Consider the following 25,639-nt stretch of genomic DNA (forward strand, 5'->3'; position numbering starts at 1 on the left):
TAAGCATCGCGATATAAATATACAAACTTCGCTTAACGTAACAATTTCCCAAACTCCTTATTTTGAGGGCAGAACGTTCTTTTATTTAACATTAACCGGCAACTGCTCATGCCGGTGACAGTCACGGACTTCACTCCAGACCTTTGAACTTTGCTGTCTGTACCATCCCGCCTCACTCTGGGTGTTGGATTTGTGTTTTTGAGCCTCGGACACGCCGCATTCCGTTCTACGCGCCCTGCGGATTGCAGCTCGGCGGGCACACCAGCCGGGCTTGCATGCATAAGGCTCCTCATCGTAACACTCCCATCTGCCTTGCAAACAAAACTCTAACTATCTGTTGGGAGTCGTTCCCTAAGAAGTACAAGCTCCCTATTGTTGAAGTCACGGACGATCAACAAAAGGAAACTTATAAACTGCTCTTCTCCTGCCTTGCCCCGAGAATAAGGAACGTTATACCTCTGGAAACCAGATCGATCCACTTGACTACCTCCTTAAAAAGAAGTATAACTGCTGTTGCTGAATTGATACCTTAAAAAATTGACCTGAAGGCTCTCAGCTTGACTATTTTTCTGCATATATATATATATCTCTGGATCCTGTATCTACTAAGCCGTTTGATACATTGTATATACTTCTGATTCTTGCTTTTCCTTTGTGCAATTTTACGTTTAACTTACCAACACGTATGTAGATCCAAACGTGATTTCTTGTACTAGATCCGCTTTCAGCCACTACTTCATGTAGAACATGGACAAAGGAAGATGATTTCGTAACACAGTATAAACATTATGCCGCTTTCAGTAAATTCATATTATCCTGCCACTCAGGACCAACAGAAACTTTAATTAGATGCACTGGGGGTTTCATGATGGGCTTTTCTGGTGCAACCCAGATGCCCTTTACGCTTATGTTCAGCACTCTATCGAACAATACTACAGATATATTTAGTAATGTTATTCTTTTAAGCGAAAGTGGGGTAGACGTATAGCCATTTCCAGTTCTAGCCACCTAATTGAAACTCTACAGGGGTAAATGTGAATTAGAATGCTCCTGGAAGAATATGCCTGTCCTAGATTTCCAGCCGGTGCTTCTTTGCGAATTCCATGAAAGACACCCACCGGCTCCAAACAAACATATCGATACTGGTCCTAAGCATTTTCTTTCTTTTGCAACGTAGGGTATGTTGTGCACAAGGCCCTTAGTAGGTGCGCTGTCGGACTAACAGATCCACCGTCCTATAAACACACAATGTGTCTGTTTCAAGTAACTAGCAGCTGCTTCACCTCGTATGTGGAGCAGGGAGCAGGCAAAGTGTGGTTCTCTGGCTTTTAGGCATTCCCCAACAACGCACACAGCCTAGCATCGTAGTGCCAAGTTGCCATACGCAATGTACATGGCGATTCAGTAATGCATGGTAAATTTCAGTTTGTTGCAATGCTGCTCATTGGTCACCCCTGTCACTTTCCTCAATTATAATGCTATGTACAACATCGCTCACCCATATAAAGATTATGCGCAATGCGATCGCCATATGTACGAGGTCACTGATTTCATGGACAGTTACGGACTCAGATGCCAAGCTATAAATAAATACGTGAGTGCCTTTAGAGAACGCAGGGAATCACGTGACTGCGACGGGCGTGAACAGGAGGTGAAAGGGCGAACTGAGATCAGGGGGCTAGGATTAGGTGAAGTGAACGGGCACTATACAAGGTGTATGCTCTGATAACAATCCCTAGGTGACCCACGGTTGCTCAGTACGAGATGCTTACCGGCACAGCGGTGCCGCCAACTTATACCGGGTGCACGCGTTATTGCACGAATACTCTGCAGGACACTTGCAGAGGTAAGTAATTATGCATTACATTGAGGTCACTGCTATGGCATAGTGATAGCAAAGGTTGCGATCTGTTTGGTGAATGAATATTTTACCCAATATGTACATGCCATGTCACGGTGCGTACACTCCAAGCACATGACAGGACACCTCTTTCAATGGAAGGCACTTCAGATCAGGTGGGGTAAACATTGTAAGTTATGGGCTATGGTAACCTTCTTACCAGATTTAATTTTTCTAACAACCCCATCCCTGTCAAATTAAAGTGTAGCTCTATTCTCAAGTATAATGCTTGAATGTGTAGCCGCTCCTGCGTAAGTATGCACAAAAATTTGTGTCCAGAGAGGAAATTCACCGGCAATTGCAGCCTCTAATTTAGGAAACAATTGGACCGCATAGCTTGGGGGACCAGACATGATTATCCATGAAGGGGTGGTTCAATTTAATTATTACCTTAACTAACCACCACAGCCCGAGAATTGTACTGTCTTGGTGGTCTCAGAGATTGCCGTAGATAATGTGTGAGGAAACACATCAGGACCAGCTTTAGAATTGGTGGTGCCCAGTGTGACCATCTTCGTTGGGTCCTTCCAGACGCGAACACTCAATTAACCTGTGCTCACCCAGTGGTAGCTTAGCAAACTTAAAGGTAATGTGTAAAGTTAACTTACCCATTGCAGACATTTTCGGCGTTCCTTCAGTCCTATACAAATGCACTCGAGAGAATCATGTTATGGTCATTTGTTGCCTTGCCGCTTCTAGGAATCTTCAGGTAGTTTGCAAAGCGCCACAGTTTGAGAGTTTAAATGCAAGCACAAATCCAAATGTGTCCAAACTAGCACATGTATCCTAAAAGGCACGGCTGGACTAGGCAGTAACGCACAACACTTCAGGGGTACACACCGGACGTTTTGACATGTTAATGCAATGTCATTCAACCAAACGGGCAGCAGTCCGAGATAGCACCCCTCCTTAAAGTATATTTTGCCCTGATTTTAGTCCGGGTCCAATGCCACTGTAAGCACGAGTTTATGTATACATTGAGAATGCATCCATTAGGAGCAAGCTGGTGGGACATACATGGCAGAGTGTGCAGTAGGTGACATCGAGGCACAGTGATTGGTACGTTATGTGGCAGGTCAGGCTCAGGCAGAGCTGTAATTATGGCAAATTGGAATTGTCATTAGGACGCCAGTCGAAACCGCCCATGGGCATGTTTCATCAAAGAAGCAATACATTTCCGACAAGGCTAATGAACAACTGCAATGGCTCACTACCGCCACCTTCTGGCTACCAGCCCCTTACGGAGAAGGAATTGGTTTTATGCACATATATTCAAAGATGATAGTAAAGTTCCTGAACACCAAGTGCTTGAGCAGGCGGCACAGCCCCCTGTCCTGGCCCACGGTAAAAATCATTATGCAATGGCGGTTTTAACAAGCACGCCATCCTGAGTGAGGCAGTCTTTCATTGCTCGAGGTCAACTTTTGCCTAAAGCAGGTGTGGTTTTGCAGCTAAGGGTGTGGCCTGAGAACCGTACCTTAGCAATCCCCATCAGAGGTGCGGCGTTACAACTATGGGCGTGTCCTAAGAACGGTACAAGATCTCCATAGCGGTGTGGGAATGGGAACTATGATAGAGGTGTACCCAAAAAGGCTTAGTAGGGAGGAGAGACTAATTCAATCACCCAAATGCAATGGTCACTGTCAGGCTCTAGCAGCTGCATAAGGGGTAATTAAGGGTTACAACGGCCCTTAGGTTGGGTACACTTGTCGGGGTTGGGGTGAACATGTCCCCCTCGGAAGTATAAGTGGAGCGACAGAGAGCGAAATGAAGTAGCTGAGTGGGTGGGGGGGCTCTGTCATCGACGGGGGCCTCCTCCAGAGCTGTGGCGGAGTACAGGGCGATCTGGAAGCAGATGGACAGTAAAGGTACCTCTGCGGCAGAAGGAGACAGCAATACCTCTGCCTGGCACAGTAGGGGTGCCCGAGCCAAGAACCTGGAGCCGAGGGGGTTCCAGGAAACAACGTCGAACGCCCCGTTAGTCCTTCGGGCGGTCGGGGGGCCTAAACCGACCAGGGGTGTGCCTCATCGCTCCGCCCCGACAGGGGGGGCGGGAGTAAACGAGATAACTATTAAAAGTATTGCACCATCAAGAGCATCGACTTACCGTGAAAATTGGCTAATTAGGCAGGCGGGTCAGCGAGGGGCTGCCGTCTTGGATCGCCTGTAAGATGACCCACCTATCTGCTATTTGTATGCAAATAAACCTGCATCACCGTTTTCCCACAATTATGTCTCATGAGTCTTCTTGGTTGTGAATGTATTGGGTACAAGTGGAGCGAGCGATGGCGGTGTGGGCACTATGCCGCTGGCCGCGCGACCCGAAGGGGAGATAACGCGAGACAGCATCTTAGTGACACATGCCTCGCGAACATAACGTCATCAGCGCGACAGTCAGGGTGCCGCCCCCTTTAGGGGGTGGCCAATGCAGGGCGAGCATGTAAGGTGGTGGGCGGTCCTAGGGCCTTTATCTAGGCCAGCCTGGTGCAGTACTTCCTCTTTGCCGCCGCGTTTCATCGGGACTACTCTGCGCTGTTCCCGCCCTGGCCCAGACCCAGCGGCAGAGCAGCAGGTGGTTAAATCTCCACTGTGCGAAAATGAACATCTTTTCCATGCAGCCCACAGACTGGTTACATTAAGGGCTCTGAGTGAAGTCTCGGAGCACTGCCCCGCTCCTCCTGATCTCATCCAATGACCATCAAACATACTCTCCTTGACATTGTCAGTAACTGAGCTACTATCTGAAAGTTCATGTAAATTTAACTTGAAAAAGAGTTTAAGTTGATCTGAGCTGATTCTCAAGGCCTGCTTTGTTTAGTGAGAAACTGACACGTTTGAAGTGTGACCGTCCCTTTGGAGAGTACAAAGTTCTAGTATAAATTTACTGGCCTGTGACAAACCAAGGACGCCATGGCAGTGCCCCGCTCCAGCCTAGAGAGAGTACTCGCTGTTCCTCTGGCATGAACAAGACAGATGTGCCCTCATGAACAATCCATAACTCTGAAGTGAGTGGAAAGCTCTAACCAGTCCAGTCACTAGGATCCCACAAGGGATTGGTTCTATGTGTGCTGGGCGAGCAAAGTCACAAGAGTCTTTCTCCGGAATTAACCTCCAAGGATTACACTCGTAGTTGGAGAATTGCCAGTAGTGTCCTACTTGCTCTGTACAAAAAGCATCCTTATTAAAAAATGTATTATCCTTCCTAGAAGACAACCAAACATGTATTGCCTTACCACATGGGCCTTGAATAAATGTATTTAAAATGGAACACAAGTGATGGCTGAGGGAATTAAGGTGTTGATCAGCCAAGGATGAGTGGCACCCCTGACCCACTGGCGTGAGCACCAGCATAGCCCAGTGGAGCAGTGAGGTAAACGTCAGGGAAAAAACATATCGGGGGCTGAGTCTGCAAGCCAAGGGTAAAATTATGGCAGCTGACATAGGTGAAAGAGATGGTACAGCCCACTTCCCCCCGACACCATTTGAAGTGCACATGGTAGCCATGAAACAGTGCTCTACTGAGCATCCACAGGTCTATGAGATCCAGCTCAAACAAGGGTAAAAGGCAAATCAGGGAATCTATTGGCGGTCTTTGGGCACTAGTGAATTAAATGGACCTAGATGGGCCTTATGAAGGAATGAATGCGGGTGGGGGTTCTTTAGAGCGCAAGGCTACTCAACCATGGGTCCCGGTGCTATGTGTGGCAGTAAACACAATATCAAACTTGATAACGTTCCCTAATAAACCGAAGAGAAAAGCCAAGTTTTCATCTTCCGACGGAAGACTGCCACTGAAGGAAGGGTCCAAAGGTACAGAGGGAACTCGTTCCAGGCTTTTGCTGCTAGAAACAAGAACACCATACCTCTGTTTTCCATACACGTAATTCGAGTCATTACCACCAGAGCTGCCAACACCAATTACAAGGATCAGGCGGGATAGTAAGGGACGGAATCTGTCTGCTAGATAGCCAGGATGGCCTTGAAACAAGGATTGGTGAACCAGACCAGGTTTGAAAAGAACTCGATTCTTAATAGCCATTGAAGAGTTCTTCCCAAGGGGGCAATTGACGTCCATGTAGGAAGTCTCCGAATATTTATGTGCTAGCTAGCATCTACCATTAAATACTTCAAGTAGTGGTCTCTGGGTCTAAGACAATCTTGTTTGCTCTCTTGCCTAGAGCAGGGGTATTCTTCTTGAACCAGAGATCTCTTTCCAATCGTGGTGCTGCTGATTCATCTTCAGTCAGCTCAAGCGGAGGCTCTGGGGAAACGATCTCTGTCTACAAAAAGGGTTTTTTGACATGAAAGTGTTTTAAGCTCCTTGTGTTGAGGGTTTATATTGTAGAAACAAAGTACCAGTGCTCACATACTTATACACCTTGTGTAAGAGAGGACTAAATGAATAAAAAAGTTAAATGCAACAGCTGGGGTCTAGTATTGCAAGTATTGTAGTTCATTTGGCACTTGCTGGTAAGTCTGTAAGATTAGTTGGGAAGTCAAAAGACTAGGGGATCAGGTGGACATGTGCAAAAGGCGCTTCCTGGATCCAGAGTTTTGGAAAAATGTTGGAGGAAGCGGGAAAGAATGACGGAAGCACGTTGCCAACACAAAAAAGTCACCTGCCCTTAGCAGAAACTGCCCAAAAAGAAGGTTTACTTTGTGCTAAAGTGCTCTTTAATTGCCATACCACCACCTGCACCTGTGGAGAGGTGTCTGTTTGGGCATTTCTGTGGGTGAAGGAAGATTGTGTTCATTGGGACAGTGTGTGTAGCACTCATTTGGCTTTCACTGGGTCATGTTTTTGCGTGACCTTTGTGGGTAGGGGCGTTTATGTTGGCTGTTGGGGTTTGTCACTGGAGGCAAAGCAGGGAGGTACACAACAAGAACAAAGACGTTGATTTTGCAATTGAAGACATTCTTGATTATGGAAAAGTAGCAATTTAGTAAGAAGCATAGGGCAGAGAAGAGTGGAGGCATTTGAAAAACAACTAAATCTTATCTGTAGCGAAAGAAAAAAATGAAGACCGTAAGACGAAGAGTTGGTGTGAGATGTGAACGGGTAGCTCGACCACCCTAAGATAAGATCATGGAAATTAAAGAGAAGACTGCCAAAGGCAAATTTTTTGAAAACCAAATCTTTAAAACATTTAAATTATTAATCATTTTATGGTGAACACCCTGCCTCAATAAAGACACCGTGTATAGAACATGTTTTCTCCCCCGCCACCCGATTTCTCTAATGGGAACTGGTTAGTGTTTCTTGACTGTTGGATGCCTTTATGTATGCATGACTGTCTGTGTATCTGTGTGGGCGTGCTGTGAAGGGGGTGTGTGCATCAGTATGTGCTTGTAAATGGCGAGTGTATGTGTGCCCTCTTGTGAACAGAGGAGTGTGAGCGAGTGTGCATGTGCATGAGTGTGCTTTTGTGAGTGGATGGGTGAAAGAGTGTGTGTGTTTCCCTGTCCTCTAGTTGTTCACCTCACAGGCTGCCACTGACTCCTTCAGTACGTTTTGTATGTATTCTTAAATGCCATTGTGAATTGGCCCCAAAACATCTCAAATCGGTATAAAATAGGAATATGCAGGCAATATTCATATATAATTAGTACAAATAGAAGGGATCGTGTTTTCTTGGACCATTTGCTAATAGGGAGTTGGGTGCTTTGGAGCAAATTCACGCAGTCCATAGGAGGACCCATATAGAACTACTTGCCATAGTCTTAAACTCTTTTGTGAAAGTGTCTCTTGAAAATAAATTGGTGCAATGAGATGTCTTAAAGATAATAGCATTCCTTAACCTCGGTGAAGAAATGCAAGGCGTGACGTTTGATTCTATGAAGACTGGAAGCCTTTCGAAGAGTGCACCAATGAAAACCCCAGATGCCATTTGAATGATATCCAGCAAAAGGTTGATGTTGGCTGATCATCCAGTCACAAAGTTAGCAATTCCACTTGCACCAATACTGCCCCTTGTTCTTATGTCTCATGAAGGATCTGGCACATGAATACAGTAAGCATCATTAGTAAACCAAAACAAAAGTCCGTGATTGGTATTAATATTAAAATTAGCATTCTTTTTATTTTATTAGCTTTATATAAACACTTTGTAGGGTTATCAGATCACAATTTTGTCATATCTGTCAAACTCTGGGCGAATCATTCGAACTGTGTCTGTGATACAGCTATTGCTTTCTTCACTGCATCCTCTTTACCTTATTAGTGTGCTACCCTACAACATAATTACAGCGCACGTGCTGCAGTGTGCTAGTCTGTAACAGAAGTGCAGCATGCGTGCTGCTGTATGCTCACCTGTAATATAAGAGCAACGCTCATGCTGCTGTATGCTCGCCTGTAACAGAAGAGCAACACCAGTGCTACAGCACGCTGTCCTGTAAAAGTAGATCAAAGTCACATGTGTGCTACAGTATGCTAGTCTGTAACAGAAAAGCAACATGCCTGCTACAGTATGCTAGCCTGTAGTAGAATAGCAACACACCTGTTGCAGTAAACTAGCCTGCACCAAAAGTGCAGCGTGTGTGCTTCATCATGCAAGCCTGTAACAGAAGAGCAGCACGCCTACTACAGTATGCTAGCCTGTAACAGAAGAGCAGCACGCCTACCACAGTATGCTAGCCTGTAATAGAATAGCAGCACACCTGCTGCAGTAAGCTAGCCTGCACCAAAAGTGAAGCATGTGTGCTTCAGCATGCAAGCCTGTAACAGAAGAGCAGCACGCCTACCACAGTATGCTAGCCTGTAATAGAAGAGCAACACGCCTACTAAAGTATGCTAGCCTGTAACAGAAGAGTAGCATGCCTGCTGCCGTAAGCTAGGCTGCACCAAAAGTGAAGCTTGTGTGCTTCAGCATGCAAGCCTGTAACAGAAGAGCAGCACGCCTACCACAGTATGCTAGCCTGTAATAGAAGAGCAACACGCCTACTAAAGTATGCTAGCCTGTAACAGAAGAGTAGCATGCCTGCTGCCGTAAGCTAGGCTGCACCAAAAGTGAAGCTTGTGTGCTTCAGCATGCAAGCCTGTAACAGAAGAGCAGCACGCCTACCACAGTATGCTAGCCTGTAATAGAAGAGCAACACGCCTACTAAAGTATGCTAGCCTGTAACAGAAGAGTAGCATGCCTGCTGCCGTAAGCTAGGCTGCACCAAAAGTGAAGCTTGTGTGCTTCAGCATGCAAGCCTGTAACAGAAGAGCAGCACGCCTACCACAGTATGCTAGCCTGTAATAGAAGAGCAACACGCCTACTAAAGTATGCTAGCCTGTAACAGAAGAGTAGCATGCCTGCTGCCGTAAGCTAGGCTGCACCAAAAGTGAAGCTTGTGTGCTTCAGCATGCAAGCCTGTAACAGAAGAGCAGCACGCCTACCACAGTATGCTAGCCTGTAATAGAAGAGCAACACGCCTACTAAAGTATGCTAGCCTGTAACAGAAGAGTAGCATGCCTGCTGCCGTAAGCTAGGCTGCACCAAAAGTGAAGCTTGTGTGCTTCAGCATGCAAGCCTGTAACAGAAGAGCAGCACGCCTCCCACAGTATGCTAGCCTGTAACAGAAGAGCAACACGGCTGCTGCAGTATGTTAGTCTGGTACAGAAGAGCGATGCTAGCAGGGGACAGTTGTCGGGGTAAGAGAGCCCTTTAGGTAGAAATTTAACAATAACATACGTTTAAGAAATTCTGTAGAGAACAAGGGAGGGGGAGTGAGGTAAACAGGCTAATAATAAAGGTACATTCAGAACACAATGTACCTTATTCATAGTATTTGACTAACACGGATTTTTTACTGCTCTTACTTTAGGTATTTGTATATTGCATTCCAAATGCTTGTTTAAAAGTGTGTGTGTGGGGAGGGGTGGTTTGCAAACAGAAGGTAGCAGAAGGAACACAGACTGGGAGGGTGTGGGGAAGCAAAAATGATGGCGCAATGGGGGTAGGGGCACTTAGAGCATAGGGGAGCAAACGATAGACAGAGCAATGTGGCAGGCAGGAATAAACAAGCAAATGAGCGAGAGCAGCATTGAAGGAGAGCAGCGTTAAACTGGGGGTGAAAGCACACCCTGTACAGGTAAGATGAGCCAAGGAGCAAAGCGCAGCGAGCTGCCACTTTGGAACTGGAAAACTGCTCAGTAAAGCGCTCCAATACCTTCCGGTTGGGTTCGGGTACGGTTTGTGGTTGCCGCAGAAGAGCATCCAAAGAGACATTTGCAGCCAAACGGCCACATGCATCATTGTTACATTTTGCGATTTCTTAATTGCGAAAATTAATGAATCGCAATTAAGAAATCGCAAAATGCTATGCATTAAGAATTCCCAATATTTTTTGTGATTCCTTAATTTTCCTTAATTGCGATTCACAATTTGCGAATAGCAATTAAGAAATCCCTTCCCGTTGATTCCTATGGGCCTAGAGACCCATAGGAATGAATGGGAAGCCATTCTCATTTTGCGAATCGCAATTAAGGAATCTTAAAATAGGAATGCTATTTCAAGGGTGCAGGGGGGTCCCAAGGACCCCCCCACTGCACCCCTGAAATTTTACTTTAAGAACATTTTACACACACACATGCCCTAAGGGCATGTGTGTGTGTAAAATGAAACTTTCAAAAATGCACTTTTGTGCATTTTTGAAAGTTTTAGCAAATTACCATGAAGTTCAACTTCATGGTAATTTACCTCTTCCTATTTGCGAATTCGCAAAAAAAAAATATTCATGCATTGCATTTAAGAAATCACAAATTACGATTTCTTAAATGCAATCGCAATTTAAGAAATCGCAACATCATTGCGATTCCTTAAATTGCGAAAAAATAAAAAAACATGATGCATCCCAAAAAAGGAAATTGCATTCGCAAACAGGCGAATTTTGCGATTCGCACAGTTTGCGAATGCAATTTACCTTGATGCATGTGGGCAAAAGAGTTTCTTTCTTTTTTGCATTCATTTCACAGAGGAACAAATCAAGAAAAGTGGGTAAGTAAGAGCCCTTTGTTGAAGTCTTGGTTTTTAGCAAGTGAGCGGAGGAGCAAACCTAAAGCATATTCATGTTTAACATAGATGTTCGTTCAGAAAATAAACACGCCAGATCTTTCAGAATTTACAACAGGCACCTTTGACCTCCCTAAAGGTATCACGGAGTTGGCCCCTTCGGTCACCCATGGCCCCTGAAGAGCTCCCCGTTTGCTACGAGTTAAACAAGCCGATGGTCACAACTGCGCATGAGAGACCCTCCTGCAGTAAGAGAATCTCAATAAAGAAGATAGTGCATGCAGACTAAATAAGACATACTGTGTAACAGCCGAAGTAAAAGGGGCAGTCCCAAGGTTACAAATGAAGACAAGGCAGTACTGAGGAGGGACTAATAAGCCTAATACCGAATCAGAAGCCAGCATTTTACGAAGGACAATGACACACGCAAATGACAAATATGGGAGGAAAGTGGGCGGGGCTTCAAGTACATACTCCAATGCACAAGGCTTGACCTAAAAAAAGCACTATTACCTCCCCTCCCTCCCTCGCCTTCCTTCAGCACAAATGAGGCCCCGCCTCCCATCCAGACCCACCCCAGTATAAAAACTCTGCCCGCCCCACCTCCACCTGTCTTTTTCTGTCTCACTGGTGAAACTTACCCTTTCAGTTCCTCCCTGTGGCGGTGCCGGGGAGTCTTCGGTTTGGTTCTCTGCTGCGGCGGTGCCCTCTGCTGAGTTTTCCTGGCGGCGCCTCCTCTTCTCGTCTCCCTCGTGGTATGGGGGCAGAGCGGTGGCTCCGGAATCTGCAGTGGTGTTTTGGCGGTCCTCCTGTGGCTGGGGCTGTGTTTCCGGGTCGGGCTGCGTGGCTGCCTCCTCCCGGTAGGACGGGTTTTTGCCTGTTTTTTGTTTATTTTCCCCTTCCTGCTGGGGCATTTCTCTTGCCCTGTGGTACAGGCCTTGGGGCTATACTTCGGCGGATATTCTGGTGCCTTTGTTGGCGCTGTGTTCGCTGGCTGGGGTTCGTTTCCTGCCTATGCTCCGTGATTCCTTTGGTGATGGCTTTGGCAGTCGTCTTCCTCTGGGTCGCGTGGGGTTGTTGCTGGTGTCATCTTCCTCTGTGGCTGGGCCTCCAAGTCCCCCTGGGGTACCCTGGTGTCCTGGGTTCCGTGGGGGTTGTTCTGCCTCTCATGTCCGTGGATGGTGCTGGACTTGGTTGAGGTTGCTCTGTTCTATACTCAGGAGTTCTGTTGGTGATTCTGCGTCCCCTCTTCGTCCTGCGTTTCCTGTGGATAGCAGGTTCCCTTCTGGCATCTTTGGGTGTCGTGGGTCCTTCTCTCGCCTCTGGCGCTGCCTGTGGCTCCGGGGTGGTGGGCATTTGGGACGTGGGTCGCTGGTCTCCTATGCTAGTTGACAGGGTTTTCCTCTTTCCTGCTGGGCAGGGACTGTGGGTTTCTTTCCTTGGTGTACCCGGCCGTCCTAGTTGGGCTTGGCCTTGGGTCCCGGGGTGGGTGTTGGTGATGTGGGAGTGGCGTGCGCTGCTCATGCTTGTTCTTGGGGCTTTGTCCGCTGTGGTTATGGCCGGCTGACTGTTGCTTGTCTGTCGTCTATAGGGCCTGCCGAGGTGGTCTCTCCTCAGCCCTCCGTGTTCCTTCTGTGCTGTGGGGTTTCGGGTTTCTCTACATGCTCAGTTGGTGTCTGGGGATTTCGCTTCTGTGCTGCTCATCCCTCTCTTCCTCCGGTGGCTTTGCTTCTTGGTGGTGGTCGCCCCTTTCCTCCCGTTGTGCTGTCGCATTTTGTCCTGGCCGCACTGCTTGGTTGGTCTGCCGTTCTGCTTGGCGGCTGCCGTTGCGCTGGCTGGCCTGTTCTCTGCTTTTCTGTGCCCTCCTTGCTGCGGGGTTTCGTGGAGTTGGAGGCGACGGTTTGTGGTGGCTGGGTGTCGCCCTCTTGGGCCCTCTGCATGCCTTGCCTGGCTTGGGGCGTCCTGCCTTTCTCACGTGCCTTGCACTGGGGCCTCTCCATTGACCCCGATGTGGGTGTCTCCTCTGCCTTTCGGGTGGTCGCGTTTTTTTTCGCCCTGGCTTGCTACCTCCTTGTCTGAGTGCCTTGCCCTGTTGGGTTCCTGTCACTGCTTTCTGGTCGGTTCCCTGTCTGTGGGTGGTCGTCTTTGGCATTTCCTCCTCAGTGGCAGTGGGACGTTTCTGTTGGCGGGGTCCTCTGTGCGGTGGTTCTTGGGTGCTGGACCTGCTTGGTGCGGGTTCCTCCTGTTCGGGGTGAGTTCCTCTGCCGGTGCCAGTCTCCGGTTCCTGCTGGGTGGCTCTGCTGGACTGGGTGTCCTGTTTGCTTGCCATGTGTTCCTTCTGCTGGGTTCCTGTGGGTGAAGCTCAGGTTTGGGGCCCGCTCCGTTCTGTTGCTGGGGCTGAGGTGTCCGGTGGCTTTATGCCTGTTCTGGTTCTCCTGGGGGTCAGCTCCTGGCTTCGGCCGGTTCCTTTCCATGTGTTGGCCCTTCCAGCTGCCTTTCCGCAGGCTCTGCCTGGCGGCTTTTGTCGTGCCCTGGGTTTTGGGGGTGCTTCTCTCCGCTTCCCTGCAGCTGCTTCTTTTCTGCGTTTCCTGCAGTTCTCTGTGTGGTACGTACGTTTTCTGGGTTGCGTCCTTCCCGTTCAGCCTCGGGCCTATGCCCTGGGTCTTTCCGCATGTCCGGATGCTCTTGTGGCTCTCCTTCATGCGGCGGGGGTATTCCCTCTCCCTTCTCTGGTCGGCCCCTTGCGGCATGCGGCTGGAGTGTCTTTTTGCTCGGTCTGTTCAGGAGGTCCTTGGTGGTTCTTCTGGTGATCGGGTTTTTGGTGGCCTGGGGTGTGTCTTCACTGGTCCCCTCTCTGGGCCTGGTGTTTGTCGGGGCTGGACGTCTTTGGACTGTGCTCAGCCCCGTTCCCTTGTCCGGGTGCCTGGTCTCTCTTCCTTCGTGGGTTCGGGCCTTGTTGTCCCGGGGTTCCTCGGGCGGTCCTGTGGCTGCGGGTGCTGTGTCGCCTGGCTTCTGTGGTGTTTCTGGTTCCCTGGGCTCGTTTTCTTCCTCTCCACCTGTCCGTCTGGCTCCTGTTGGGTTGGTCTCTGGGGTCTGTTGTCCCTGCTGCCCTTGTTGGTCCGTCCCCGGGGGTGCTCTCCAGGTGGCTCGGCCGCTGTTGCCTTCTGGCTGGGTCTTCGCTGGCTCTTCCGGCTCCGCTTGTGGTGGCTTCGGTCATCGGCCTGTTCTGGGCTTGGCTGGGGTCGATTCGGGTTCCTGTTCTGGTTCCTGCTGCTCTCCCGGGGGTCCTTTTGCTGGCGGCTGTTGTGTCATTGGGCCTTGCCCTGGTACCCTTTCGGGGGTCTCTGCGGCTCTGGGTGTGTTGGCTCCGTCGGTCGTTCAAGTGGGTTGGTCCTCTGCCTCGATCGGGTGGGTCCTGTTTCGGGTCCTTGTCCTTGGTTGCCTGTGTCCTGTTTCTGTTGCCTAGAGTCTGGGTGCTGGGTCTGTCAGCTCTCTGCCTCGGTGGGTGGACTGTGTGCTGGCAGGTCTGTTTTGCTGGTTCCTTACTTCATCCTGGGTTTTCTCTCGACTTTCCCTTCCTGGCTTTTCCGCTGCTCTGGCCTTTTCGGGGCGGGCTCTGTGGGTCTGTGCTCGGGGGTTGCTGGCTGCTTCCTGTTGGCCTTGGGCTCCTTGTTTTCCTCTCCTGTCCGGGCAGTATTGCGCTCGGTGGAGGTTCATTCCGGTGGCTCCATGCCCTTTGGGGTTTCGGGCTCTTCCCAGGGGTTCTGTGCGGGGTTTGAGCCTGCTGCCTGGCGGTTGTGCACCTGGACTTGGCTGTGTTGGGGGTTCCTGTCTGGTTGGCGGTGGCTTGCGGGCTTCCCGTCGGTCCTCCTCTTGGCTGTCCTGTGCTTGGTGTTTGTGGGCCTTTTCGGCCTGGTGTTCTGCTCTGGGTGTCGTTCCCATGGTGCGGGCCTCCTTTTGGTGTGGCGGTTCCCTCCAGCTGGGGCTCTTCTGGGGTTGTTGGTGGCCCCTCTGCGGGTGCTGGGGGCGTCTTCTGGCTTCTTGGTGCTCCTGTCTTCCTTGCGTGTTGCCTGGGGTCTGTTGCCTGGTTGTTTTTCCGGGTCTGCTGTGTTTGTTTCCCCGCCCTGTCGGGTCCTTCCCTTCGGGGTCTTTGCTGCTGGGGTTGGTTGTCCTGTCCGGTCCTCCCTCTGGGCCCCTTGCGGGTCTTGTGTTGCGACTCTTGCTTTTTGGGTTTGCCACCCACTTTTGCCTGGGCTGGTGGCTGACTGGTCTGCTGCACGCGCTGTAGCGGCCTGTTTTCCGGTTCTTGGTCACAGGTTCGTATCTTCATGTGTCCTCTTGGCATTTCCTCCTTGGTGGGTCGATGGATTCGGCTGCTCTGCTTTGGGATGTCGTCGCCCCTGCGGGGTGCTTGGGGGTGTTGTGGGCCCTGTCTTGGACGCTTCCCTTCTGTCTGGGCTGTTTGGATCTGTTAGTTTTGGATCCGTTTCCGTCCTTTGTCCCTCCAGTGGCTCGGCATTTAAACTCTGTCACGGGTTGGTTTTGCCTGTATTCGGTCCTGCTCCTTCCTTGCCTGGGGCTCGTTTGGTCAGTTTGGCTGTCCGGCGCCTTTTTGCTGTGGTGCCTGCTGGTGGCTGGGTCATTCCGGGTGGAGGTCTCTTTGTTTGTTCGCTTGGTCCGACTCAGGTGTTGTTTGCCTTCCTGGTTGTTGATTTCGGTCCACAGCCTTGGTGGCTTTTGCTCTTGTGGGGGTGGTTCCTCCGGTGGGGATTCGGGCCACGGTGTCCTGTCCTCTTTCAGGGACCTGGGATGTTGATCTGCTGTGTTTGGGGCACTGTTTTGTGTTCATTGTCACTCAGTTGTCCGTCTCTGTTTTCCTCTGCTTGCTATGTCCTCATTTGTGCTGAAGGAAGGCGAGGGAGGGACGGGAGGTAATGCGTCCATTTCTAACGATAATGGCATTACTCCTAGTCCTACTCCCTCGCCTTCCTTCAAGGACCCTCCCTCCCTCCCGGTGCAGTTCAACTGAGTGCTAGCTCGGCTAACTTTACTTTCAACCATGCGGCACAGCCACGCTGCTGTATACCATGGCTAAAAGACATTGACAAAGCCAATAGCTCTCACATAGGCGAGAGCTATTGGCCTTGCCTATGCTTTTTCTTTTGCATGAGGCACTCCATGAGAGTGCATGTATTTTCAGAGGTGTCCCTTTTATACTAGTTCAGGAAGCAGTAAATATGCTGTATGTCTTTCAAAATTATTCTTGTTTCCTATCTTTCTACATTAATGATTCTACTTCTCTCTGGCACTACCAGCTCATTAATCATGCATACTTGTTATGAGCTTGTTTATTTTGGGAGTGGCGGGTGCTTAGGCACCCCCAAAATAACAATGCTGGATTTCAGAATTGTTGAGCAATAGAGGGGCATTTACATTTTGTTTTTATCTTTTCACATTTGCTAAAAGACAAGTCAAATATCGAGCTTCATCTTCTGACAAATTGCTACTTATTCTTTCTAAAGGGAGCTTGGTTTTTATCTTACTTTCTCTGACTGCAAAGTTAGAGGATTTTTTTCACAATTTTGCTGGATACTGAGAGTGAATAAGAAAACAATGTATGATGTTTTCTAGCACACTACCGAATTTAAATGCCAGTAAATTAACCCTACAAATATTTTAGAATACATCAGCAGTTAGAAAAGTTCAAATAAAGCACATTTTTAGTAATTCAGAAATGAGGTGGGAACAAAGGTTTTAATTCTATCAATACAAATCCCTACAATTGGCGATTCCAATTTCCACATATTATCATTTGTGTGCAGTACAGTTTTATCAGTAAAACAGTCTATCTTTGCAAATTTAGAAGGCATTTCAATGAAAAATGTGTTGTTGGTGAATGGCAGTGCACTACTGCACCAGGCTTTAGTAATATGATTGAGACAGTGTGCTTCAAAATGTACCTCCTGTGACATACCTTGTTACCACTCTGCTGCTGAATATCTTTGATGCACTTGATTTTTGTGTGACAGATGGATTTTTGACAATCCCTTACACATCAGTGATATAATATTAATTTCTGTAATTTTTTGTAATTCACATCTCAACAGAGGTTAATAGAATCCACTGACAACAGTGCAGAGACACATTCTGAGGACTTTTCTCAAGAATATAAAACTACACAGTGATATCATCAATAGTAATGAAGGACATGTGGAGAGGATGTGGTCTAACAGCTAAGGCGTTCATCCTTAAATCTGGAGAACCGGGTTCGAGTCTCGGTAACGGCGCTCCACATCCTGTGATTCTGGGCAAATCCCTTACTCTCCCCGTGAATATGCCCTTGTGTAATGCAACTGGTGCACATGTAAAGGGCTCTGATACCTTTGGGTCAAGTTTGCGCTATGTAAAACTCCAGAAAAAAAAATGCAGTTCACTATTTGTGTGTATAAATAAATATATATATATATATATATATATATATATATATATATATATATATATATATATAATATAATATTTGTATATTATGACTTATTTATTAACATGGTGAATTAATGGGTAATTATTGGGAACATGCCACTGCATGTTTGCAAAACAACCCCTAGGTTGGACATGGGAGCCTAGAGTTGGAAAATCCTGGCAAAGGAATGACAGCTAGTAATGGTAATTTATTTTATTGTTTTAGAAGTACACACATTTGGCCTTTTCCCCACTTTAATTTAGATAGTGGAGGGTGAAAACCTTTTTGGATCGTTTCTTTAAGAAAGTTAGGAATTAGTTCATACTGGGCTGTCAACATTGAGGAGTTTTTGTTGTGGGTTCCTGGTTCTCCAGAGCCTTTATCAGCCCTCTTTTCTCTGTATGTTTGCCACATGATACCTTAATGATTGTCTGTTTTACTGGACGTTGGCTAGGGGCACCAAGAGGTAGTAGTTGCTACTCTAGCTTCCTGTCTGTATCCCTGACACTACCCTTGCTGAAAGTGTTTCATTTGTGCGTCTGTACCTACCGTAATTTTTAGGAACCAGGACAAATTTTTCATCATTAGACTTTGACTCCCAGCCAAAGAGAGAGTCCAAAAAAAGAAACAAAAACGAAGAGAAATATATGAAAACTGACTTGGAGAGAAAGTAACACAGTCGCCAGACTCGCAAGACAAACTTTGGGCTCCAGCACTCATTACTTTATTTCAACAAACTAAATACTGTTTCCTAGCCATCAGGTCAATGGACCTTGGGGAGAGGATCTGGCCTAACGGATAGGGTGGTCAACCTCAAAACTGGGGAACTGGGTTTGAGTCTCCGTAACAACACTCAACATCCTGTGATTCTGGGCAAATCACTTAAACTCCCTGTGCCTAAAAAACAAAATGAATGTGTCCTGTGCAACGCACCTGGTGCTCATGTGAAGCACTCTGATACCAGATACCTACCAGTCAAGTTCACGCTAAATAAAACTCAGAAAAAGAAAAAAAAGTAACCTTATGAAGAAGTGTTAGACGGGGGTTTAAATGTCATAGTCTCTACTAATTGCATTGAAACCCAAAAGAATTTCAAATATTGTAGTATGGCGGACTCTAACTGGATGAGCTCAAATTGCTTGAGCCTCAGTTGAGATGAGATGGAGGTACTGATTGTTTGGGCAGAAGCTTTCTGTCTGGTCTTTTGGTCTTTTGCTTGGTGGCCATCTATGTTGGGCCATACCTTATCTTGTATTATGGCGGACTCTAACTGGATGAGCTCGAATTGCTTGAACGTCAGTTGAGATGAGACGGAAGTTCTGATTGTTGGGCAGAAGCTTTCGGTGTGGTCTTTTGCTTGGTGGCCATCTATGATAGGGTCATACCTTAAACCTGCAAACTCTGCTGGAAATGTAGGTGGTCTAAAGGATGATTAACACTTTTTTGCCAAGCATTCTTTTTTAAAGCAGCAAGCCGCGATTATTGTCTTAGATATTACTCAAAAGCCTGCCTTTGTTGGCTAAGCTCTCTAGAAATCCGGTTGTCAAAGCACTCGTTATGGCTCGCCTGGATTAGATCAATTCCCTCTAGAAAACCGGTTGTCAAAGCACTCATTATGGCTCGCCTGGATTAGATCAATTCCCTCTAGAAAACCGGTTGTCAAAGCACTCATTATGGCTCGCCTGGATTAGATCAATTCCCTCTAGAAAACCGGTTGTCAAAGCACTCATTATGGCTCGCCTGGATTAGATCAATTCCCTCTAGAAAACCGGTTGTCAAAGCACTCATTATGGCTCGCCTGGATTAGATCAATTCTCTCTATTTAGTTGCCTCTCAAAATGCTGTGCAGTGTCTTCAGATAGTGCAGAACGCCGATGCTCGACTTCTTCTAGGCATCCCATTTTCTCAGCACTAACACTAGTTACCTGAAAGACCTCGATTGGCAGCCAATTCAGAGGCATATAATATCATAAGTCTGTGTCTTGCTTATTGAGCTGTAAACAGCTCTGCCCTGTACTACATTAGAAAGAGACGCTGGGTTTGCAAGTCTTTTCATACCCTTTGATCCTCAGCCTACAAAAGACTGATTTTCGTCTAGGTTTAAGTGGTCCAGAACAGCGGGTAGAGCTTATTCCTTTCTAGCACCCATGCACTGGAACTTGCTTCCAGGTGATAATACATCTATCGCTACACTGCCAACCTTTTGATAAAAGCGGATATCTTGGCTTGTCCCTGCTGATCATTCGTACTCTGCTAGTCTGGCGTACGTATTGGCAAATTATGACGTAAGTATGGGGAAAATCAGCAAACTCGCGGATTTGCACAAATATATGTGACCACGTGTGTCTGTAACTTTGCCACCGCGCCGAAAGGCGCCGAGGTCCCTTCGAGTGAGCTGTCCATCATAGTGAAGAAAGGGCGCGAAGACGTTGCATACCCTAGTGTGTGTGGGGCCAAACGGGCGGGGCTTCCATGTGAGTTGACATGTCTCTTGTTTATAAAGGGTCAGAGACCGATCAGAGCAGCAGATGAGAAGAAAGCAGCCTCCTGGTCACTGCAGGTACACAGGGATTGCGCTCAAGAAACTCGTGGATGCAAAGACCTCCATCAAGGATTACATCTAATTGTAGGTGGTAGATATGGGGAGGAAGCGCACCAGCCTAGCCTAGACCGTGCTCACTAGTTGTTTGGGCTGATTATAATGCGTGACTGAATTTGAGCTTCAACTCGGGCACCTGCTTTATTTATATCTGTAAGTGCTTCTTGTTGAGGTTTAATTTTTGTGACAGGAGCATCATGCCAGAATGAATCCTGCCTGCATATTTATCCACGAAGATGCCACTGTGTTGTGCCATACCTCTGCTCAACTTGAGTACTTTCTACTGGCTAATCAGTAAGTTCTACCTCGTTGGGTAAATGTATAGTGCTTTTGCTACACTACAGCTGCGTTAAGGGCCAGAAGAGTTGTCTCCAGTGACCACGTGTGTCTGTAACTTTACCAACGCGCCCATAGGCGCCAAGGTCCCTCGAGTGAGCTGTCCATCACAGTGGGGGAAAGGGCGGGAAGACGTTGCATACCCTAGTGTGTGTGGGGACGGACCAAACGGGCGGGGCTTCTATGCGAGTTCACATGCCTCATGTTTATAAAGGGTCAGAGACCGATCAGAGCAGCAGATGAGAAGGAAGCAGCCTCCTGGTCACAGGAAGTACACGGTGATTGGGCTCGAGAAACTCTTGGATGCAAAGACTTCCATCAAGGATTACATCTAATTGTAGACGGTAGATATAGGGAGGAAGCACACCTGCCTAGCCTCGGCCGTGCTCACTAATTTTTTGGGGCTGAACGTTACTGAATTTGATCTTCAACTCTGGCATGTGTAAAAAAAAATTAAAAATCAGCAAGTGTGGACCACATCTTAAATGGAAAGACTTATAACCAATGTATTGAAATATGGGCATGGAAACACCGGTTTCATAAACAATTAATGTTTATGATCACTAATAGGAGACTGTAGCATAAAAAAGGAAAATCTCCATGTTCTCCCCACAATGGGTTACTCTACATTTATATAGTATTAATTATAATGAAATATGCAAACATTTAAACTTCACATAACAAAGGAAACTCAAAGGCAGCGTTGAGCATATCTGCAAGAAAAACGGACAGTGTCTGCTCTCCTTACTACTCTGCCCAAAGTCTCTGGGCTTTACCAGTGAAGGAGGAGCAAGGAGGCAGCTCTACGGGGTGACACTAGACACCCCAAAGTTTATAAAGGCGTTGATGAACTGCGTAGAAATCTAATTACAATGTTAAAGCTGGAGTTATCTAAGCAAATACTAATTGATAAAGAGCATTATTTTGCAAATTGATTGTGCAGAATATTTTCAAAGCAATCATGGAGCAGCACTCGGGCTTTAGAAAAAACAAAAATACATATCTCTGATTATTATTATGCAATAAGTTTATCACTTTTCAAACCAATTTGTGTGTATCTGACGCCGTTTTCCGTACTCTCACGTTTGAAAAGTTGCCCACATGAATTTGTGGGCATAGTTTAGTGAAACAGGCAAAAGTTTTGCACTTCTCTAGATTGTGCTGAATAGCTATTATTTTGGATGAATAGTTTGGTGTCAAAGTCAAACATCTGGGCTGCTTTGCAGCCAGTTTTGCTTTCTTCTGTTGTTGACAAGCCCTTGTACTGTGCACCCTAAGAAAGATAGCAATGATTTGCCCTGTAAGCTTTACTTCTGTGAATATAGACTGATGTGTATTGGTGATTAACTAGAGAGTAGTTTGCTAATAGTGTTATGTTATTCAAACACATCTGTTCAAAGCTGGGTGAATAATGTGCATGTCTAGGCATTAAGGAATCCAAAAAAGTGAGAATTGCGATGTGCTTTCTTATAGTGTATCAGTTCCCTGCCCAAGTCCTGCATTTTCTTGCAGATCCAATTATGTTTTTTAAGACTTATTTGCTTTTGTGTAGCACTTGTGCGCATTTTATCACGTTTGTGAAAATATGAGATGACTTGGGGTTCAAATAGTGAGCTCCTCGGTGAACACAAATCTCAGTGACTCTGAAACTCTGTGAGCAATGATAATGCCTTAGTTCAGGTTTTCCCTATAAACACCACACTTTGTAGCATTATAATATTGTTGGCATGCTTTAATTCTGGCTATCACCATCACACGTTTTTATACAATTTGTAGACCTGCAATGGGCAAGTAGTTTGCTCATTTAAAACCCTTGTGCATAGTGTAGAGGTGCACTTGGAAAATCCAATATGGTATAGTTGATCAGTAGTGCAATGGCTGATTCACTGATTAATATTTTCGAATTTAAAAGACAAGGCTGTCCTGTCCATTTTCTTGATAATATAAACTCAAGGATATATGATTTGTCCCTGGTAAACCCTTTGAAAATGAATCAAAGACCTATCGGTTGATGCAACATACGTATTAGCTCTGGGTTCTTGGCTTGGAAGCTAATTAAAACAAGAATGTGGCTGCCCCCTCCCTCCCACCCCTAACAAATCAATGACTGAAAGACTGAATATTTATTAATATTATAAGTTCGAATTGGTTTGAAAAGTACTATCAACTAAAGCTTTCTCAATGGCGACAACTTTAGCCCTTCGTTTCTGGACTACACCCCACATAATGCCGCCAGTATGTTTTTGTCGCAGTTAGGGAGGTGAGTGGACTGTGGCTGGGCGGGGAAGGTTGCTTGAAGGTATCAATATTTGGCCATCATGCTGAATGCCTGACCCACCGATAAGCTATGTAGGAAAACATGTGTTAACTCAGTCTTGTGATCCACCACAATGGATTCCACATTTCACCTCTACTGGGCATTCCTTAGGATTATCTGCAAGCTGCCGTTTCTGGTGTCTTTACTCAACGGCCTCCTTCTAAACACATAAGGGGATGCCTGGAAGTCCTGGAGATCCACGAAGTATGGAACAAAGGGAAGATTCTCTCTGCTCATAAGTGTTGCATACCAACAACACACCACTGCCATCCTGTTTCACTGGCAGTCATTGATAACAGACTTCGACGCAGAGCCCACTGGTCATGGCAGGGCTTCTGTGAGGACAGGTGCATAATTTCTGTTTCTACTCCTGATTCTAAATCAATATGGAGGAGTGGAGTTAGCCAAGAATATCTCATAACCAAGGCCAGAGTTACTGATTGCTTGTGGAATTTGTCCGTTCTGAGGATAACGCACCATAGCAAATTAATGAAAGGCAAATAATTGAATGCTCTGTAGGGAACTATGTATTTTTTCATCGCCTTAGGTCAGAGAACACAGAAAGAGTAGGATTGATTAAGTGACAAGGATTAAGATGTGTTGGCAATCTAACTCGCACTGTTTAACTGTCCGATTGCTCTGATATGGTATTGGGACTTCACATACGCAAATTATTGCATGTTATGATTAAGTTATTTCTTTGAAATTTCATCCCTTTGAATGGATCTTTGTGGCAAGTCAATATTTCAATGACGTGCATAGAAAAAATAACATCAATTCTTGACGTTTGACATTTGTATTGGCTAGATTAAGATCTAGTTGGCATGTTCAGACACATTTGATGTTGACCCCACTCCTCTAGAACAAAATATTTGGTTCAAAATGACTTGCTCTATTACATTTTAACAAAGCTGTAGTTTTGATTTGATCCATGTGTTTAATAAATGTTTCCAACAAAATGGTAATTGATTTCTGAATTGGAAATAGGAGTCAGCCAAATATCATACCACCGCATAGCTTAAAATAAAAAGTGGTTCATCAGTTCAGTTCAAAATCTTTATTCAATCTTTAGAAAAAGACCACAAAGCATAAGACTAAACACAACAGTACATTATAGCTTTAAAAACAATTGTGATAAATTACAGATAACCCATCCAATAACATTCTCATTATGCACATATTAAAAACCAATAAAAGTCAATAAAAAAATCCAACTATTCATACATGACCAACTACAGATAAAATACATTGACCCAGCAAACATCAGGCCTGCCCACCTATTTCCCCTCCGTAGACTTTCTGCGACATATGGCCATTTTCAGAAATCCACACACCCTATAACAATTATCCGGGATTTTTAGCGTTTGAAGATAGATTAAAGCCTCTCTACATTTCTGAAAGGCTAACTTTTTCAGTGTGGGTTTACGAAGGAGCTGAAAAATTTTGAAATAGAATCTGCAAAAAAGGGTAAAATGCAACTGGGATTGCTCTGCCATACCATTACAAGAGCAAGGGGCCACTGAGCTTTCCCAAACCTTTGCCTGATCAGAAAAGCACACTAAACTCCAGACCGTTCCAGATCTAAATCTAAAATGAAGAGACCTCTCCCAACTCCCAAGCTCCAGAGTAAGATACTGTGATGTGTCTCTTGTCGCAAGAGTAAAATAGTCATTACTAATAGTTTGTTTAATATTAACCTCTTGTATTCTCTGCGAGGTAGTCCATTCGGTGTACCTAGTCTTAACCACTCTCTTATCAAATTTAATAATTGAACCAGGGGTCCTAAACAATCCAAGGAGACCAATGTCGGCAAAAGATTTCCTGAAATACTTCACCAAAGGGATGGAAAGACCATTATCTTGGTTAAGGCAGTTCACTGATACTGCTCTGTTAAAACTTGCCTCCATATTACTCCACACACTGACCTACAGCAGGAGAGGTGTCAATTTGATGATCTCTAAAATACATTCTAAATTTATTTCAGAGTGCAAAATTAAATTAGCACTAGAAGACGGGATATTCATTAACCGCCTACAGATTCTGTTTTCTTCTGTCTGGACGACAGTAGCATTAGTGTGTTCCAACACCCCTGCTCCATATGATGCTGTAAGGACACATTTCATTTGATATACTTTAAGGTGGGGGGAAATAGTGGCCCTACCATCCTTTTTGGCGTAATTAAAAAGGGAGTCTGCCACTCTTCCAAGCCTCAGACGAGCTGCGTTTACTTGTGGCTGCCAGGACTTGCCTGAAATAGCAAAAGTTCCATACTCCACTAAGTTGTTGCTCATTCAGTTTTAAGGCTGTCAGTGCTTTTCTACCGGGCCCACAAGCCATTATGTGAGATTTCCTCAAATTAGTTGTCATGTCATGGGTACACATGAATGACATAAAAGATTCTAATAAGATATGCAGTACACATGGTGGTCTAGCCAAAAAAACTGTGTTGTCCGCATATAATAATGTATATAATTTGTCACATACTGATTTATATTTATTATATTGTTTTGTAACCTATGAAATTGCCTATCTTTGAACTCCAATAAAAAATGATGACACAAAAAATAATGCGGGGACCGCAGAGTTGGACATTTTTGCCGGGGCACCAATACGCACCCCTGGCGTACCCCACTGACTAGTGGAAAGGCATCCGAGAGTTCCCCTGACTGCTGCCCGTATCATGTCCTAGCACCTAAATGCTCCTGAAGACTGTGTAAAAAGTTGACTAAAGGGACTTCTACCCCTAATTCGATTAACATCCACCACAATTTACATAATCAAAAGTGGTTTACTAGTCCATAAATACCAGGTACAGTGGGCAGCTCTTAGTGATAGTGTATCTACTCGCTATCCGATGTAGATCCAAGCACTGCTCCACTGTACCTAGCCCTGGGCGAAAACCATACTGGCAAGGTGATAGAATTTTTTTTGTCACTGGCCCACGACTGCAATCGATTGAAGAGAACGCTCCCTAAAAATTAACAGAGCTGTCTACTAGGGAGATCAGCCTATAACATTCAGGCAACCCTCT

General features: G+C 46.1%; 1 protein-coding gene across 1 annotated transcript in view; it reads left to right on the top strand.

Annotated features, from left to right (window-relative positions):
• LOC147696877 (N-acetylated-alpha-linked acidic dipeptidase 2-like) overlaps positions 1-25,639 on the top strand; it is a 699,908-nt gene that overhangs the window by 195,223 nt on the left and 479,046 nt on the right. The gene's annotated exons all lie outside the window — the stretch shown is intronic.

Source organism: Lissotriton vulgaris, chromosome 8 (assembly GCF_964263255.1).
Source record: "Lissotriton vulgaris chromosome 8, aLisVul1.2, whole genome shotgun sequence".
In the NCBI taxonomy this organism is placed as follows: domain Eukaryota; kingdom Metazoa; phylum Chordata; class Amphibia; order Caudata; family Salamandridae; genus Lissotriton; species Lissotriton vulgaris.